The following is a 12689-nucleotide window of genomic DNA, read 5'->3' as shown; positions in this document are numbered from 1 at the left end:
GAGCAGGGGTTCAGCAGGCCCAGAAAAACTAGAATAAAATTATACTGCGTGGCACTCAGAGCGAGAGTGTATTGCGCACATAAAATTTTACTCTAACTGTCAGAAGGACCGATGAATTTTACACCTCGTTTTCTGCCCATAGGGTGTTTGCGGCTCCACTGGGGTCACGTTCTCCTAACGCTGATGAAATAGGGGGCCTGTTTCAGTAGAGGAGGGGGACTGCCCAGCGCGCAGGGAAGATGTGGGGTGCGTAGTGGACACCGGGGTGCATGTGCAATGGCTGGCAACGTCGCAGGAAGTACAGGACTTGAGGGGATTCCTGGCTTTCCCACTTCCGGCCGTGTGAGCCTGGACAAATCGCCCTACCGTGCGGGTAGATAATGGAGCAAATAGAGAAAGTCTCTCTTATGAGGCCCCTGTGCAGACACGCTTTTCTTTCTTCTCACCCAGTATTGTAAAAGCCGATTTTGAGGTGGGCAGATGCCCCCTTCAGAGGACCGGCCCTCCCTGATCAGCATGAGATGCCCTGGGTGAATGTGAGGGACTGGAGCGAGGCCCTGCTGACTGCAGAGCACTCACCGCTGAGGAGGGGTCCCGGCCTCACAGCAATCTCCCCCCACTCTCCACTTCCCGCCTGCACGGTAGCATCTGCCTGGGAAGCTTCTGGTAGGAGTCGTGCCCCTGAGGGGTGGCGGCTGCTGACAGTGGGCTGCGGGACCCTGGAGAGCCTGGACTTAGGACAGGAGGACCCGGTGAGTGGGGAGCCCGGGACCGAGGCAGCCATGGCCCTCAGACGCAAAGACGGAAGCTTGCCCGGCCAGTGGCCACGGAGAACGCTTGTGGGAGAGGCTCGTGCTCCCCCGAAGCCAGACTTGATCTGCTCCTCTTTCTCCTAATGCCTCCTGGAGAGAAAGAAAGTGGGGGAAATCTCCGATCAGACTGGGGACTTCTCCAGAGGTGACTGCATACATCAGGCCACTCTGAGTTACCCGAAACTGACGGCTGTCTACCATCGGCGGGAAAGATGCTAGAGAGCTGAGTCGGTCCCCGGGCTGAGCGCACGCGCGCACTGGGCCCCGTTCTCGTTCCGCTGCTGCAAGGGGTTGGGAGGATTTCGGTAAAAGACGTTAGAGTAAAATCCACCTGCAGCAAATAAGGAAAAGAGACCCCCTTCCTGAGCGGCCATCTCACCGGGCGTCGACTGAGCTGCCAATGGCCCGGCTGGACACAGCCGGTGCCGCCGCACCGGCACTTGGTGCTTAGTCCTGGGAGGCCGGGGGCAGTGCGGACGGTGTGCGTGTCCTGAGGTGGGGGGGCCTGGGGCAGGGAGGTTGCGGGGGACGCCGCGTCCTGAGAGGATGACCAGAGGCCTCTGGGCTGGACGTTTGAGGGGGACCTACCCCACGTCAGACCTTGACCTGGGCTGCCTGACAACCAGAGCCTCATCCTTGCTGTCCCCATGCGACGCTGGGGGAGGGGAGGGAGGGACCCTGTGTGTTTTACAGCTGTGGAGACCAGGGGCAGCGGAGTGAGCAGGCTCTTCCCAGCCTCTCAGGAGCATCTTTTGTTTCTCCCCTCCCCGCCCCCATGCCCTGGCCCCTCCGTTTTCAGGGCTGTGGGCCAATTTACAGCAAGACTTAGCTGTGGGCAGCTGTGGCCAGCTGTTTAGGAACACGGCTTGAGGAGGCCGAGACGCTGGCCTCCTCGGGCTTACTGGGTTTCTGCACTTCTGCTTCTGCTCGTGAGAGACCCTGGCAGCTGAAGCTGGACAGCGGGGTGGGCGGGGGCTCAGCCTTGCTCTCTTCCCAGCTGGAGCGGCGTGAGATGGTGGTGCCTGGGCTCAGTTTACCTAAAGGGGGCTTCTCCACACTAATTGTGACAATGACCATAACTAACTGACAGGGCTGCTGTAACGGCGAACGGAGACACTATTTGATGAGGGTGGGAAGCCATCCCTTAGACAGAGTCACATGGCCCAGAGAGGTTAATTCCTTGTCCAGGGTCACACAGCACTTTGGAGGCCAGTTCTGGCTTGAACACTGCTCTCTTTGCCTCATCTCACTCCTCTTTCCTTTTTCACTTACTTTTCCATCCTCAGACATGAAACAGCTCGCTCCCTGGGATCTTTCTAATAACATTTTCTTTCTCTAATTCATACATCACAAATGTACTCCATAAATTAAAAAAGAAAAAAAGTCATACAGCCAGGAGGAATGAATGAAGCTATTGTAAAATGACATGAATAGGAATGAAAATCTCAAGCTACATTTTTCTTTTCAAGGGTGGGGGGACACTAAATCTCCCAGTGGCAAGCAGGGTGCATTATGTCTCCAAGGGGCGGGAAGCAGACGCCTGAGTGGGAACAGTGCCCTTTGAAAGGGTGAAATGGGAGTGCCAAGGTTTGTAATCATGCTCCCTAGAGATCGTACGGGGTGGCTGCAGAACAAGGGCCTTCTGTGTGGGGTCAGGCGGTGGCGGTGGTGGTGGGGGCAGGGTGGTGGTGTCAGTACTGTGCTGGCTGGCCACAAATGGGGCTTCGGGGGAAAAAGTTGGATTCAAATGTTTCCCATACCCCTCCCTCCCTCCCTCCCTTCATCCCTCCATCCATCCCTCCCACCTTCCATCTATCCCTCCCTCCATCCCTCTTTCCATCCCTTCATCCCACGCTCCATCCTTCATCCCTCCCTCCCTCCACCCCTCCCTCTTTCCATCCCTCCATCCCTTCATCCCTCCCTCCATCCGTTCCTCCCTCTCTCTTTCCATCCCTCCCTCCCTCTTTCCATCCCTTCATCCCTCCCTCCCTCTTTCCATCTTTCTCTTTCCCCGTCCCTCCACCCCCTTCCTTTCTCTCTCCCTCCCTGTTCCTCCTGCTCTTCTTTTCTCCCACTACCTGCTTTACACCAGACCTGTTGGGGGGGCTCTGGTAGTACTGTGACCATCTGAGGATGCTCTGAGGCACTGAGCACCATTCTGCTTGGAAGGACCCTGCCCCTCATCTCTGAATGTCCAAAGCCCCATCTTCTTGAAATGCCTACTAAACCCCCTGCTCCCCAGGGAGCTGCCTAAACTTGTCCCTCCTGGAGCCCTTCACAGGTGAGAGACGCAGCTTATCCCTACAGGGCAATGCAGGTGCCACATGTATGTTCTCTCACGGAATCGTCCCCACAGCCCCTCCTGACAACTCAGGGCTGGGTTAATGACACAGTTTTGGAGCTTTGTCTGACGCATGCTTATTGCTGATGGAAACCTCTCTAAGAGTGGGTGGAAGCTAGCCCCACCAGAGGAACTGGGCTGGGGGCTAGGCCATCAGTGAACAGTAGAGGCAGAATCTGAGCCCACAGCAGTCAAATTCCAGCACCCCTGTGCCTCCTCTGTTCTCTCTCCTACCAGGGACCAGACCTCTCTAGGGCCCTGTTTGACCTTCTATTTCAGCCCTTCCCAGGGTCTCGTTTCCAAGTTCTTCGTGGACATCTGGCAGTGAGGTTGAGTGGAAAGACGGTGGATTTGAAGTCAGACAGTCTATCTCAGCCACGTCTGAATTGATATTAATAGAAAGCCCTCAGGGAGCACGTGCCGAGGGTCACGCCCTGATCTAAGAGCTTTATGGACCAGAGAGCCCCGCACCACCTGTGAGGGGGGTACTGGCACCATGTGACTTTTCCCAATGGGGAAACCAAGGCACAGAGCGGTCATGTCACTTGCCCAGGCTCACACAGCTGGCCCTGGCAGATCCAGGCTTCACTCTGAGGTGGCCTGGCTGCAGCGCCCCCTGCTTTTAACCCTTTAGCTGCCTTGAGCATGAGTGCATGGGATGAGACAGAAACAGGCAGAGGAGGTGCAGGACGCAGAGATGGGGCCCACATGAGGACCAGCAGCTTCTACACATTGATCCCTCTTCTTTCACTGCAGGGGGCGTTCCTGCAAACCTGGCGGCCCCCAGCCCCCAGCAGCTCCTAGCACGAGCTGGGTATGAAGTTGTTCAGGATGCCGGGTGCATGGAACTGGTCCTGGGTCTTATGCACCAGCCCAGTGTGCCAAAGTCAGGTGCCACACATGTCATCTTTAGGGGTTCTTGCCAGCAGCATGCTCTTGGCAATGTGGTCACAGGGCACTTGGGACCTGGGTCTGCTTTGGGGTGGATAGAGGACCCCAAGGTGTTCTCTTTGGTACTCACTAAGCAAAGCAAAACAAGACAAAGCAAAACAAAAGTCTTTGTAGTAAAGAAAATAACCCGGGGTGGGGAGGATACATTAGAAGTTTGGGTTTAACAGATACACATCAGATACACATTACGACATTATATATAAAACAGATAAACAACAAGGACCTACTGTATGGCACAAGGAAGTATATTCAATTTCTTGTAATGAGCCATAACAGAAACTGAAAAAATATGAAAACTAAAAAAAATGTGCGGTACACTGTATATCTGTATTTACATGCAATATAATGTGTGTGTCCAGTCGAAATGTAATAATTCTACATAATAAACCTGATAAAGGGAAGAAAAAAAAGAAACTGAAAAAATATATATGTATAACAGAGTCACTTTGCTGCATCCCTGAAAGTAACATGGTGAACTGACTACACTTCAATAAAAAATAATAATTTAAAAAAAGAAAATAACTCAGAGGTGAAATTGGTTACGAGCTTTGTTTAAAACTTCGCAGTTTAATTTACAGCATGATTTGCCAGTATTATTTAAAAACCTTTTGCCTTATCCTGCACGTTTCCATTCTGCAGAATATTCTACCTTCCTGGGGGTTTCTCGGTGTACTTCCATATCCCCCTGCTGCTGACACAGATAGAACATCACTGCAGTGAAAACTGTGCAGCATAAATCGTGGCTTTTGGGATCATCAAAAGACAGAGCCCCTTGAGGGAATCACTAGTTCAAAGGAAATTCCATCAGATTTAAATCCACCTCCATCAGATTTAAATCCACATGGTCGTCTCTGAGGTTCGGAGACAGATTCCCGAATTCAGCCAAATGGATGTTAATGGAACATTCTGAAGAAAGAGAATCAACAGGATTAAGTACCTGCAAAGCCAGTGTTGGACTGCATTTAATTTGACTGAGTCCTGAGAGGTGGGCATTTGTATCCCACTACACGGATGAGGAAACTGAGACCCAGAGGCAAGTCCAGCTTGTCCAGGGCCACACAGGAAGATGTGGTCAGAGCCCAGGTCTGTCAGGTTGGGGAGGGACATTGTCTGTGACACACAACTGCGTTAGTATAACACACCTGAGTCAGTGCATCTCAGGGCCCCATCGGCACCCAGGGTTCCCCTGTCTCTTGGGCACGTACCAAGTATCTGGTATTTTCTCAATTCCTAGGGGAAGCTGTGGACAAAATGGTGAGAGTTCAAGGACCCAACCCCCCAAAGTGCAAAGACTTTCCTCAGGTGCATGTGTCTTCTTACTCGCCTGTTGATTCTACAAAAATATTTACTCCGTGATTCCATACTAAATGAAGAGCGTGTTGCCATGGCAACCCCCAAACTGTGCTTTCGTTGACCCCTTCTTTAGCGACTCCTCCTGTCTTCCAGTTTTTTGAGCTTGTTTTCTGCACTTGAGATTGCCCGGGAACTCTCCCTTCACTCCCTCAGCGCTGCGTCTCCACCCAGCAAAACCACGTCCATCTTTTGAGTCTCATTTCCTCCTCCTCCAAGGAGTTGGTCACTTCAGCTGGTGCCCCAGCTGTCTTGATCAGTGGCTGGAATTCCTTTCCATTGATGGTCACTAACACCCTCTTAGTTAGTTGGAATTCATTTGTTTATTTATCTAACCATTCATTCATCCAACAAGTATCTGCTCAGCACCTACTACGTATCAGACCTTGTATTCGATGCTAGAAGCATCAGATAAAAAGAAATATAATAAAGACCCAGTTCCTGCCCTTAAAGGGCTTATGTTCTCTCGGGGGGAGGCATTGACCCAAACATGCAATTAAAATCTGGGAAAGGCAAGACTCTAACAGGGCAAGGCACAGTGGTCAATTCCTTTTGTGGGATCTTGGGGAAGGCTCCCCAGAGAAGGGGGCAGCCGAGCTGGCACTGATGGATGAGTCAGAGCTTCCAGGGCATCCTGGGTGAGCAATGACCTCCAGGCCTCCCACTGGCCCTGTGCCGATTTTATGTGAATTAGAAAATGCCACCTTTCTTGAGCACTTCAGTGCAGTCAACGACAGCACAGCCTCACTTGGCAGCCCTCTGTCCTCTGTTATGTCTGAGCACACGTTCCAAACTTCTCTGCGGTCCTGGCCGCAGAGGCCCGCTTGGGCTATGTCTTTAGCTTAGAAGCTGGCCTTGCCCAGTTCGATGGTGACTTCCAGAGGCCAGGGCACCTCTTGCAGCTTCATACCACTCAGGGCCCCCCATACGGCAGCAGTTGTGCTTCAGTGGAATAGTCCCAACATCAGAGAACTTCATGTAACTTGTAGTGGTTCCTAAATGCCAGGCCAAGGACCCATCATGTCAGAATCCTATGTGGAAGTTTTAAAAAAATACACACACGTAGCTTCACCTTGGAAGATCTGATTCAGGGAGCCTGAGATCAGAAATGAGAATCATATGTTTTTAAATACAGCCAGCAGTTTCTGGTGATAATTAATTCTTACAGGGCTGTTGTCAGTGTGTGCTCTGTCCCGGTGTTTGTATCATCTCATGTCACTCTCGTGATGACCCTAAGAGGCCAGTCTGATCCTTGAGTTCTGCAGATGAAGACGCAGACACGTGGCGAGATTAAGGTCACCCAGCTGGTAAGTGCTCGGGCTGTGGTCTGAATCCAGGTGGGTAGAGCCCAGAGCCTGAGCACCTTGTTGCTGGGTGATAACACTGGTCCTGGAATCAGAGGCAGAATCTGGGAAATCTGGAAATGCTAAATTTAAGAATGTCCTTGAGGGTCGCAGCCCTCAGACTTCCCATTATAGAGATGGGAAACATTGAGTCCCCAAAGGACAAATGGACTTGTTCAAAGTGTCCTGTGAATCTGCCACCGGACTCAGGTGCTGGGGTCCCCTCGCCCGCCCTCCGGAGCTCCATCACCAGCTCGCAGGTGACTTGCTCTCGCCTCTGACAGGCGAGACACTGAAGGCGACGAGGAGAATGATTGTAATGACACCATCATGTGTGGCCTGGCTTTGCTGAGCCGAGCTCTGTGTTCCTTACTTTTCTGAGACATTATCTAGCCTGAATTTCGACATGCCCTTGGGGCAAAGAGCATAGCCTTTCTTGAAGGAAAAGAGTACGCTGTAAGGCAGTGGTTCTCAGCTTGGTGTCAGGGTGGGAGTCGTGATTCTGCCCCCGACCGGGCCTGTCTGCAGACAGTTTTGGTTGTCAGTACGTTTTGGCCAGGAGGTAGGGGGCTTGTTACTGGCATCTAGCGAGTGGAGGCCGGGGAGGCTGTTACGTATCCTACAGGGCGTGCGACAAAGTGCTGCCCAGCCCTAAACGTCCACAGCTCCGAGGCTGAGAAACCTTGCTGTAAGGCCACCTGGCTTTTCTGCTCATCTGGTCTCTAAAAGGGGAGGCGGGAGTCAAACGAAAATGGGGTCCCAAAGCCATCCAGCCTCATTTCAAAGCTGAGCGCCTTGCCAGGGGCTGGGGCCCCTTATCTCACCTCCTGATGTCAGTCCCCTATGCGTAACGTGGGCCAGTGGCACCTACCTTGCAAGTCCTTTGTGATGCTCCTGTGTGCACAGGGTCCAGAGGCCAGGAGACACGTTTCAGAAGGCAGTTGTCTGACAAGGGCTTAATTTCCAGAATATACAAACAGTTCATATAATTTAATAACAACAACAACAAAAAAGCACTACCCAATCCAAAAATGGGCAGAAGCTCTAAACAAGAAATTCTCCAATGAAGAGATACAGATGGTAAATAGGCACATGAAAAGATGCTCCATGTCACTAATTATCAGAGAAATGTAAATCAAAACTACAATGAGGTATCACCTCACACCAGTCTGAATGGCCATCATTCAAAAGTCCATGAATGATAATGCTGGAGAGGCTGTGGAGGAAAGGGAACCCTCCTACACTGCTGGTGGGAGTGCACGTTGGTGCAGCCACTGTGGAAAACAGTATGGAGGTTCCTCAAAAGACTAAAAATAGACTTACCATATGACCCAGGAATCCCACTCCTGGGTATATATCCAGAGGGAACTTTAATTCAAAAAGATACGTGCATCCCAGTGTTCATAGCAGCACTATTTACAATAGCCAAGACATGGAAGTAACCTAAATGTCCATCAGCAGATGACTGGATAAAGAAGCTGTGGTATATTTATACAATGGAATACTACTCGGCCATAAAAAAGAATAAAATAATGCCATTTGCAGCAACATGGATGGACCTGGAGACTGTCATTCTAAGTGAAGTAAGCCAGGAAGAGAAGGAAAAATACCATATGATATCACTTATATGTGGTATCTAAAAAAAAAAAAAGGCACGAATGAACTTATTTACAAAATAGAAGGAGACTCATGACATAGAAAACAGACTTATGGTTACCAGTGGGGAAGGGGGTGGGAAGGGATAAACTGGGAGTTCAAGATTTGCAGATACTAATATATATAAAATAGGTAAACAACAAGTTCCTACTGTACAGCAGAGGGAACTATATTCAATATCTTGTAGTCATCTGTAATGAAAAATGTGAAAAGGAATATATGTATGTCTACAGATGACTGGAACATTACGCTGTACACCAGAAATGGGCACAACACTGTAAACTGACTATACTTCAGTAAAAAATAAAGCACACCCACACACACACACTCACACACAAAGACATTCATTCTCATTGATAGTGAATAGGATAAGAGGCTCCAAGTGTGAATTCTGCCCCACCCCTAGCTGGGCCATTTGTCATCTCTAGTAGTGACCTCCTTGACCTGCAATTTCCTCATCTCTTAAATGGGCATAATGAGACACCTACGCCCCAGGGTTGATGGGACAAGATACCAGACGACTGGCATGGGTGGGTTAATCAATTCGCTCCACATGTGATTGCTCCCTTGCTGCTCTCCTGGGTTGAGGGCTAGCGGGCACCGCCCACTCCCCCCCACGCGGAAAGGACGGATCCAGCAGGTGGGGCGGGAGCTGGAGACAGAGGAGCTGGCGATGGAGGTGGTTGGGTAACCCGGCCTGCTCAGGAGCAGGTGGAACTGCTCCTGGGGTGACAACACCGGGACAGGACAGGACATGGGGAGGGGAGGGGAGGGAGAGTCCTGCGGGGGTGGGGGGGCTGGGCTGGCAGGGATCTAACTTGCCACATTTTAATTTGGAACCAGTGCCCCAGGGAGGGATTTAGACGCAGTCAGGCTGCTTTGTACAAATAACCCCCTTCCTGGACAGCTGTCAGAGTGAGTCTGCACAAACCGCCCGGAGAGGGAAGGGGCGAGCCGGGCAGCTGGTGGCGGAGGGCTCACAGGCCCCGAGCCAGGCCCCACCCAGGCGAGGGTCCCTGCCGCCAGGCCGCAACCCCGAGGTCGGGCTTTCGCCCCGCCTGCAGAGGCGGCAGCTGGACTCAGGGAGCAGAGAGATGCTCTCAGACCCCGCAGCGGCCTGGCACTGAGCCGGCTGTTAGGGCTGTGCCTCCTGATCCACCTTCCGCGGCCTCTGTTCTTGGGCGAAAGGCCACACGCTCGGCTTAGGGTCTCCCACATAGTAGGTGCTCAGTAAAAATGAGACGGGTGGGTTTGTTTTCTGTGTCTGGGAGCTTCTTCCTGTTTCGTAAATAAGAGGGAAAGGAGGGGGAGGGATGAATTAGGAGCCTGGGATTAGGAGATACAAATGTCTGTATATAAAATAGGTAAACAACCAGGTCCTACTGTCCAGCACAGGGAACAACATTCAACATCTTATAATAGCCTGTAGAGAAAAAGAATATATCTATGTGTAACTGAACCGCTACCTGGACACCAGAAGCTAACATAATATTGTAAATCAACTAAACTTCAATTAAAAAAAAAGAAAACAAACAAAAAAACCCCAAAAAAGACGCATGGAGAAGAAGCCTGAAGTTGGGAAAAGCGGACAAATAAAGGAAGAACAAAAGTAATACAGGGAATCATAAGAATTGGAATAAGAAGAATATGTTTTTTCTCCTAGGCTGCTTGTTTTCCCAGCTACCGTGATTAAGAGACTTTCACCCTTTGAAAAACATTTGTTTTTATGTTTTTACTGAAGGATAGTCAGTTACAGTGTGTCAGTTTCTGGAGCACAGCGCAGTGTCCCAGCCATGCACACACATACATACACTCATTTTCATATTCTTTTTCATTAACGGTTATCACAAGATATTGAATACAGTTCCCTGTGCTGTACAGAAGAAATTTATCTTTTATCCATTTTTATACATAATGGTTATCATTTGCAAAGGGATACATTTGGGAGTTTGAGATTTGCCAGTGAGGATATGTTTAAAATAATAGATATAATTATTTAAATAATAATACGTTTATAAAGAACCCGCCACCAAATGGGGAAACTCCGAGAATATACTTTCTTTTCATGACTTCGGAGTTTTAACTGTGTTGCATCAGCCGAGACTCACCTCCTGGCTCCTGTTTGTCACCTGACTCCTGGGGGTGACAGCAGCTGTGTCACCGCTGTGTTGGGACCATACCACGAGGCAAAGCAGATGATCCATCTACAAACAAGAGCAGCATCATACTCACACCAGGGCCCCGCTGGCTCCGCTCACTCTTCCATGGAGATCAGAACTGGGGTACAACAATCACCTAGCTGTTGGCCAGGAAATAAAACGACTGTCACCCTGTGCCCCAGCCTGGCCCTGGTTCCAGTCCAGTGACGATCGCAGGACCCCTCAGGCTCCGGGGACACCCAGCCTCCACACCACCTGCAGGGCAGACAGACACCCCAAAACGAAAAGGAACCCTCAGATCCTGCTGCCTGTTTCCCTGCCCTCCCCTCCCCTCCAGCAGGCTGATTCAGTCTTTTGAGCCATGAGGACGCTTGCTTTGAGTCAGGGTCTGAGTCAGAGCAGCGGGGGAGAACGCCGGCCTCCGAGGAAGCCGGAGCCGGGGTGAGGATCCTGGCCGGCTCCCACGCCGGGGAGCCGTAAACCGCTTACTTAGTCTATGACTCAGTTTCCTCATCTGTAACGTGGGCAGTGAATGCTAGAAACAAAGCACGTGAAAGCACCGAGGGCCCAGGAGCCGGTGCGCTGCAGCTGCTGTCAGAGGCATCGCTGGAGATGCGTCCACCCGGTTCCCGAATAAAGTGAGGACACAGCCGCGCCCGTGCAGCCGAGGACTGTTTCGTTCCGGTCTGCAGGCTTTTTGGAGGAGGGCGCTGCTTGCGCGTGGGGCCGGGGTCGTACTCCTCTCCTCGGGCTCTGGAATAAACAGTCCCCTCTGATCTCAGCTGCCCTCCCCCCCTGGGAGCACGATTTCAAAGGGTTTCTCCGTCAAGCTAAAGCAAACCTCAGTCATCTTTGTGCACAAAACACCCACCCAGCCTATTTGTCTCCGTTCTGAGCTCTTGGCACGGGGCCCGAGAGAAGCCTTCAGAAGGAGCGCTTAGCAAAGAATGCTGGCATTCAGACGGGGTTGACTGTCCGCCGGCCGACAGCCCCACCCTGCACTCTGCCCAGGGTTCTTGGCAGCCTACGTTAACCACAAGACAAGTTTTATCATCTGGTAAACCTGTCGTTTTGAAAAAAAGACTTCAATAAAATATTTCAACAATTATAGTCCATTTTAATTAGGTGTGTGCCACATAATTATAGATTAAAAAAAAAAAGGATAGGGTTTCAAAACCCAATACCCTGACCATATAGTGTTAGCTGTTCTTCTGTGAATGAATTTCCAGCTGAATTTCCCACCTGAGGAGACAGTGTGTACTCGGGGAGCCCTTCCCACTCTCCTTGGCTTGGCCCAGTTACTTCCTTTTTACCATTTTCCCCACTTCCACTTGGAAGCTCAGAGTCCCGGAGGAGGGAGAATGGTGGCGGGGGTGCCCCTGAGAGTCTGGAGGGTCGTGGAATTCTGGGATGTGACTGATGGTGGGCCGGCTCCCTGGACGGGAGCCTGGAGGTCTGGGGTTTCCCTCTGGCCCCGTCATCCACTTGCTGGGTGATCTTGCATGTTTCCTTTCTCTGAGCTTCAGTTTTTTAAATCTTTAAGAGGGTTTCGGCCGTCATTTATCAAGATTTTTGGGGAGAGGGAGAGGAAATGAAATTTTGAAAGAGAAGTCCAAAATGTAAACAGTTAAAAATTGAGGTGTCTTGAGAAGAACTAAGTATTACATTTGTGATTTAGTAACTGTGGTACACTGCAAGATGCTTTCTTAATTTTAAGTAGTATTAATGGACTCAAGGATTGCCTACGTGTACACGACATCCTTGTATGGTTTTCATTGCACTGTTTTTCATGGTGTTTCCTTTAAAAAACACTTTTCAATTCTTTTTATGACATCTGAAAACATGAAAGTAAGATGTTTTAGAACAATTTTCCTTCATACAATGCATTTAATGCATACAAAGCTGAGAGAGAGAGAAAAAAACAGAGGTGCTTGGCCCAAACCTTCTCTGGTGGCCCCTGTGTCACCTTCAAAGTAGCAGAGTTTGAAAATGGCTGGACTGGATAATTTCTAAGAGCCTTTCCAGCTCCGTCATTCATTTGACAAACACTTACTAAGCCTTCATGATGTGCCAGCCC

General features: G+C 50.5%; 1 long non-coding RNA gene across 2 annotated transcripts; it reads right to left on the bottom strand.

Annotated features, from left to right (window-relative positions):
• Positions 1-4469: 4469 nt before the first annotated feature.
• Positions 4470-10933, bottom strand: LOC116664495. Of its 2 annotated transcripts, XR_004321028.1 has the most exons (4): positions 10749-10933; positions 10562-10657; positions 7669-7752; positions 4470-6843 (listed from the first exon to the last, which is right to left on the bottom strand). It is a non-coding gene; the product is annotated as an uncharacterized LOC116664495 (long non-coding RNA). The 2 variants fall into 2 exon arrangements; XR_004321027.1 differs by having other exon boundaries at positions 10562-10933.
• Positions 10934-12689: the final 1756 nt, after the last annotated feature.

This window comes from Camelus ferus, chromosome 6 (assembly GCF_009834535.1).
Source record: "Camelus ferus isolate YT-003-E chromosome 6, BCGSAC_Cfer_1.0, whole genome shotgun sequence".
Classification (NCBI taxonomy): Eukaryota; Metazoa; Chordata; class Mammalia; order Artiodactyla; family Camelidae; genus Camelus; species Camelus ferus.
The sequence above is the reverse complement of the archived record's forward strand: the minus strand, read 5'-3'. Positions and strand labels throughout refer to the sequence as shown.